General features: G+C 41.0%; 1 protein-coding gene across 1 annotated transcript in view; it reads right to left on the reverse strand.

Annotated features, from left to right (window-relative positions):
* Nucleotides 1–2,667, reverse strand: part of Rab27b (RAB27B, member RAS oncogene family) — a 154,270-nt gene extending 151,603 nt beyond the window's left edge. The window contains exons 1-2 of the mRNA XM_006970090.4: nt 2,560–2,667; nt 2,353–2,427 (exon numbers count right to left, since the gene is read on the reverse strand). The gene's annotated coding sequence lies outside the window, so the exon portion shown is untranslated. The remainder of the gene's footprint in view (nt 1–2,352; nt 2,428–2,559) is intronic.
* Nucleotides 2,668–6,693: the final 4,026 nt, after the last annotated feature.

Below are 6,693 nucleotides of genomic sequence, written 5' to 3' on the forward strand. Positions count from 1 at the left end.
TTTAAATAAAAAGTGAGTCAGAAATGTCCACCTGACCATTATCCTTGGAATCCAGAGAATATTGTTTCACCTAAATCTCAGTCAGTAGGCCTCTCGAGGTCTCAGAGGTTTCTCCTCTAAGCACTCACCAGATGAATGTTGGTTTTACACTGTAACAAGTTGGTTTTCATCTGTGTATATCACTCTTCAGTTTAAGCTCCACTTGTCTGCCAGCAATTCCAGACTTCCTCCGAGCTTTGCACTCGTCGTGTGCAGCTAGTCAGGTTCTCCTGGTGGACCTCAGTTAAGGACTGAAGTTCAGAAGGAGTTGTTTACTGGGAAGAGTAGCCAATGCTGAATAACCTCTATGTTCTTGGGATACCGTTCTACACATTAAATCCACATACAATCAATTTATTTTTAAATGATTTCTGGTAAGACACAGATAATGATACATGTCTTAGTCAGTGTTCGATTTCTGTGAAGAGATACCATGACTATGGCATCTCTTAGAATGAAAACATTTTTACAGTTTCAGAGGTTCAGTCCATTATCATCGTATGAGGAGCATGGCAGCCTGCAGGCAGATATGGTGCTGGAGAAGTAGCTGAGAATCCTGTCTTCCGGGCAACAGGAAAATGGTCTGTGTCACACAGAGAGAAGCTTAAGCCAAAGAGACCCCAAAGCCCGCCCCCACAGTGACACACTTCCTCCAACAAGGCCACGCCTCCTAATAGTGCCACTCCCTATGAGCTTATGGGGATCAATTACATATAAGCTACCACAATATGTTTCGCATAAAACCAGCGAATAAGCATGCGTGCAAACTTTATGCTGGGCAGGAGTTTTCCAGCCTAAGCTTTAATTCAAAGAATCGAGTCATCTGTCCTGAGTTGAAAGACAGAAAAACTTCTTAAAGTGTAGGAAACATCACACAAAGTTTACAGGCTTATGTACCACAGCTATGCCAACAACTGAAAAGTAAAATTAAAATCTATCCTGGGCCCAGAAATCAGTGAAAGGTGATTACTATATCTAACCTGATCTTTCTTTCTCCAGAAGTTGTCAATGAAATGATTTTCTCTGCTTACGAAATACTGCGTAGGGATATTGATATTTGCATTTTGTATATTCGTTGCATACTAAAGACACTGCAAATTAATCATTACTACTACTTTTAACTTCATTTAAAATAATATATGCTCTATATGATAGATATTAGAGCTCCATATTCAAAGCATAAAAAGTATGAAACAGTCCAGTAAAACATAGCTAACCCCACAGTCTCTGTCTCTCCTTGTCTCTCAGTGTTTTAGGAGAACCACAGACACACGTTCAAAGGTTTCATCACTGAACACATTCTCATTCGGGGCATTTCAATGTAGCAGATATTTGCCATCTAAATACAAAACTTCTTGATCCACTCAAAGGATTTTCTAAGTTCCTCAATAATTGCTTTCAGTGAACTTAGGACACTGATATCTTGCATTGCATCTTGATTATTTTCTTTCCATGGGTTTATCTTACAACCATGAACTGTTAATAAACTCGGTATTATAAACATCTCCGAATGGATATACTTACTACAACTGGCAGCAGACACACACGTCTAAATGGATTACTGAGGAACTCAACATGCCTAACAATCTAACCATGCCTTAAAGTTTTCAATGGCTGGAATTAGTACTGAGGCCCTGAAAGGCATCTTCAATGGACTTGTAAATTATTTGAAGAAGAAAATCCCACTTTTCCTCATAAAACTATGTTCCTTTGGATTTTCTAGTAGTAAACAATTCCCTCACCACACATGTTCACATGTTGTTGCATAGAAGAGAATCTTAGGCTGCTAATTTTTCATATGCTTCTATGTGCAGTCTCCTAAGTGTACCCTGGAGCTCACGTGTCATGACAGAGAACATGGGTTGCTCTTCTGAGGCTTTGCTCTGGGGGATGAATATCTCCTCAGCTTTCTGAAAGTCCATTCTATGATAAGAGTATGGAGCTGTAGACAAAGGAAACGGGAAGAGACCCTTACACTGCACCAGAGACAGTGATGAGAAAACAGTGCTGTAAGCTTTGAAAACAGAAGCAGAAACCAAGCCAAGCAGTCCGCAGCCCTGAGCTACATCACTCTCCTCTCTGAACTGTGTGCGAACCCAGCCTCTCTAGCAAACTGCAGCCTCCAGGAAGGAACACAGTCACTCCAAAGTGGAGTTTCAGGCCCATCACTTGCGGTTTCTGTCACCCTCTGTTGCTCTTCATGAATGAAACATGCAGATGCCGCCGCACATCGGCTCCTCCAGTGAGGAGGAAAAGGGGTCAAGGGACACACAGCTCAGCCAGTGCGTTCGAGATCTGACGCCGGGTACTTACACCTCCAAATGCTTCCAGATCACAGCCTCGGGGAATAGCTAGCCCATTTCTTTACGGCACTGTTGCTTCCATCGGCTGTGGGAATTAGCATAAAATAATAGAGTAACCCGTTAGAGCTGGGCAGCTCTGCAGAGCATCAGATTACGTGAACACTTAAAGGCACGCGGACATCGTACAAAAGCTGGGGGATAAATAGCTCATCTATACCTTCTCTATACCTTCTCGTCTGCAAAAGGGAGGCAGTCTGAGCCCGGGTGCCCGCTGCTCTCTTCTTGTGTAACAGCTAAACCGGCTCAGTCCTTCTGACAGGGTGAGAAGCGCGCCTGCAGACAGTGTCTGGGCGGTCCTAGTGCCTGCTCAGGTTAGAAGGCTAGCAAACTCCACAGGGCCTCCCTGCCCTGTCTTCCAGGGGCTGCCACAATGAGGTTTTTAAGGAGGTCACCTGGTGAAGCCGCAGCAACATTGTCTATGGAGAGATGCTAAGTAAACAATAGTTTGCTAATGTCGTCCAGACTATGCAGTGGAGAAGAAAGGGGTTGGAGATTAAGAAGGTGTGCTGTCAGCGTTCAATGTTCAAGGCAGGCGGCCTTCAGACAGGAAACCAGTTTGCACCAACACCGTGATTATTGAAATGCATTTATTCTGTGGGTTTCTTTCTTTTTAAAGCCCACGTTTATATTGTGAAGGGAATAACACAGGAGTGGTTTTTGTTTTTGTTTTGTTTTCCCCTGTTTACAAACTCTCGGAGGTTCTAATAATTGAAACCTAGCCTAGCCTGTTAAAAATACAAAAGAAAACCAACGCAAATCAAATGGAGACTTGCGGGGAGGTTATTCTTTAAAGGGGGTGGGGAAAACCTCAAGCCTCCACTTCACACAGACGCCATTTGGTCTTCCTCTATTCATTCCCCGCACCTTTCCCTACGCTGACTTCCCACCCCCCGGTGTTGGTGTTTACACTTCCCTTGACTCGGCTGTCATTTAGCAGCACTACACCATTTGCAAAAGAATCTATTCTGTTTACTTTGCAAAGTAACTCAGCACATGGTGGGCGCTCAGTGGGCGCTCAGTAAATACCGGAGAAAAGACTGAGTGCAGACAGAGTGAAAAGTAACTGTGCATGATACACCCACTGATGCCAATTTCTGAGCTGGTGAAATTCAATGTACTGTTATCTCTCTAAGCAACTATTTCCTTTCGGGTACCATTCTGGGGACACATTTGCCTCTAGGGAGCTCATAATTTATTTTTTTTATTTAATTTAATTTTTAAAAGATGTGATTTTATGTGTGTCTGTGTATTTATGTGTATGTATGTGTGTATGTGTGTGTTTGTATGAATGTATGTCATATGGGTGAAGGTGCCCGCAGTGGCCAGAGGAGGGTGTCAAGACCCTTGCAATCAGAATTCAGACAGTTGAAAACAGCGTGATGTGGATGCTGGGGACTGAACTCGAGTCCTCTGCAAGAGCAGCAAGTCCTCATAACTGCTGATCCATCTCTTTAGCCACATCATAATTTAAATTAGAAAATACATAAATAATTTTAAAAAAAATCACACATATGTAAAATATTTGCCTTAAGATGATGGGTATCATAAGTCATGTGTTTTGATGCTTTGGGAAGATTAGATTTCTTTTTAGACAGTATTTCCTGTTAAGAGATTGAGTACAGGGAGCAGGTTAGTACAGATGGGACTAGAATCTGAGAAGTCAAGTTCATTGATATTTCTAACAAAAGTACCTGAAAATAGCAAAATTGGCAGAGGGAAGTAGAAAGGTAGGTGTGGGTTGCAGGCCTTGGCCACAGCCTAGCATTGGCAAGTGGTCAGGAGGAGGGTGTCCACACCTAACAGAGCTCATTGCCTATGCCAAAAGAAGAGACATCTTCCAACTCATGTCCAGGCAAGCAGGTTGTGCACATGGTGTTTGACAACTAGTAAGAAGACATATTGGGCCGTTAGTACATACGCCAGAGAAGAAGAGATGCCAGGGTGCAGCTAGAAAAATTCAAGGCAAGAGTCTCACTATGAAGAACTCAGGAGTTCTCTATTATGAAGATCTGAGCTCTACCAAGCCTAAGAATCAAGAAGGGAGAATGATTATTTTAATAATCTAAGGACTTGAAAACTATCAACAACTGGATTGATCTCAAGTCTCACATTGGTCAAAGAGCTTTAGCTGCTTGGGGGAGAAAATGTAAACAGAAAGGTTCTGTAGGTCACTGCAGAGTCAGGTTAGCCTGAAGCATAGTTCGGGCTCAGTGAATGATTGCTTGGTTGAGCCCAGTAGGACTGACTTGCTTCTCTATTATGCTTCTTTGTGCATCTTCCCAATTTATCATGTTTTTGGAAAAAAAAAAATATTAACTGCTGGAAATGTCCCCTTAAGAGTTGCTTGTAAGTAGGAAACCATACACAACTTGGTTAGAGCCAGGGAAGTAGCTATATAGCAAGTGAGGGGCTGATGCTTGGCAATCATCTATAGCCACTTATTTCTATGAATGTTCAAGAGTCTTGGTAGGAATGATGTACTCTGTAAAGGCTAGGCCCTAGAGATAACTGGCATGTATCTGTGCAATAAGGACAGGTAAGGGTAAGAAAAGTAGGGTGCTGAGAGAATCTTCTATTGAAGAACCCTCTTGTGGGGTACAAAATATAATTAAGAAAAAGAGATATTAAAACTTTCAAAAACAAAAAAAGTACAGTGTTCTAAAAACAAAACAAAACAAAACAAAATCCAAGAAACAAAAACAATAAGGAAAAAAAAAACACACACAAAGCAGGGAGGTCAGAGAGATTTCTCACTCTCCTTTTGTCATTTTTGGACACACAAGTAGTCAATAGTCTGTAGCCCAGGAGAGACACAACAACCAGGACCAATCCCTGCTTGCACCTTGATCTGTTGTGGAATCATCCTCTGTTACTGTGAATATGTATTACTCTCATTGGTTAATAAAAAACTGACAGGCCGTTAGCGAGGCAGGAAGTATAAGTGGGAGAGCCAGACACAGAGGACCCTCGGAAGAAGAGGGCAGAGTCAGGAAGAAGTCAGCCAGCTGCAGAGGAAGCCAGACATACAGAAAATGAAGTAACAAGCCATGAGCCACATGACAAAGGATAGATAAGAAATATGGGTTAATTTAAGTATAAGAGTTAGCTAGTAACAAGCCTGAGCTATACACTGAGCATTTGTAAATAATATTAAGCCTCTGTGTGGTAATTTGGAAGTGACTCCTGGGACAGGAAAACTCTGCCTACAATGGCACCCAATGTAGGGAAACTCCATCCACATAAAACCTGAGAGAGCTTTTAAAAAGGTTCTAAAATAGAGCCAAGAGCAACTTCCTAGTCTTGTATTTCTCATACAGGTCACAGTACAGAGAGGCATCTCCCAGCTGCCACCTGTATGCTTGAGCCACCAGAGTGAGCTGAGCCAATGTGCTGTGTGGCAGGTTTGAGGTTTTGCTCATGCAGACAAAAAAAGGTTACAGATACACAGTAAGGACAGATTTAGAGAAAGAGAGCCTCTAAACAAATCACAGTGTGTTTGAAAATGCAGATAGACTCGGGAGAGAGAAGAGAAAGAATATACACAGTCTCAAATTTAAAAATATAGTTTTAAAATAATAAAATAAAGTCCTTAAAAAGGGAGTAAGTAATATAAAAGAAATAAACTACATAAAGATGGGAAATACACAAAGAGTTTAGATCATGTATGTTATTGTGTTGTCTTTGAATTATTTGGCTGTTAAGAGACATTGGATTATAGAAACTGCTGGATTAAACCAACCTATATATTTTAAAAACATCTTGACTTCAAAATTTAAGTCAAAAGATAAGTTGCTTTAGGGACAAGGTTATCCTTTTGTTTCCACAGAAAATGAGGGGCTATGGATTCATTCCAGGTTAATGAAAATTAGGTTTGATTGAGGAAGATCCCTTGAAAATCCTGGCTACAAACATAAATAATAAAAAAAAAAACCCTACAAGACATGTGATATATATTTTACCTGCTCAAACTTATAACAAGAAATGATCTTTAACTGACTTACATGCATTGCACAATCTATACTTGTACTAAAATGTTACCTTTAAAAGTTTATATACTTTCAGAACAAAGGGGCCAGACACCAATGAAAATGATGGCCGGGATGATGCAGCATCTAAAACAGCTTTCTAGGCTGCTGACAGATAATCCAGCCTCACAAAATACTATAACTAAGAGTTAACAATTATCCTGATTTTTTCAAGTTTCCCTCAAAGATTACCCAAGCCCCCAATCAACAGGAAGTAATCTAGAAAACTATGGCACATCCCCCCAAAAATAAATTATGGATATTTG

This window comes from Peromyscus maniculatus, chromosome 19 (assembly GCF_049852395.1).
Source record: "Peromyscus maniculatus bairdii isolate BWxNUB_F1_BW_parent chromosome 19, HU_Pman_BW_mat_3.1, whole genome shotgun sequence".
NCBI classification, from domain to species: Eukaryota; Metazoa; Chordata; class Mammalia; order Rodentia; family Cricetidae; genus Peromyscus; species Peromyscus maniculatus.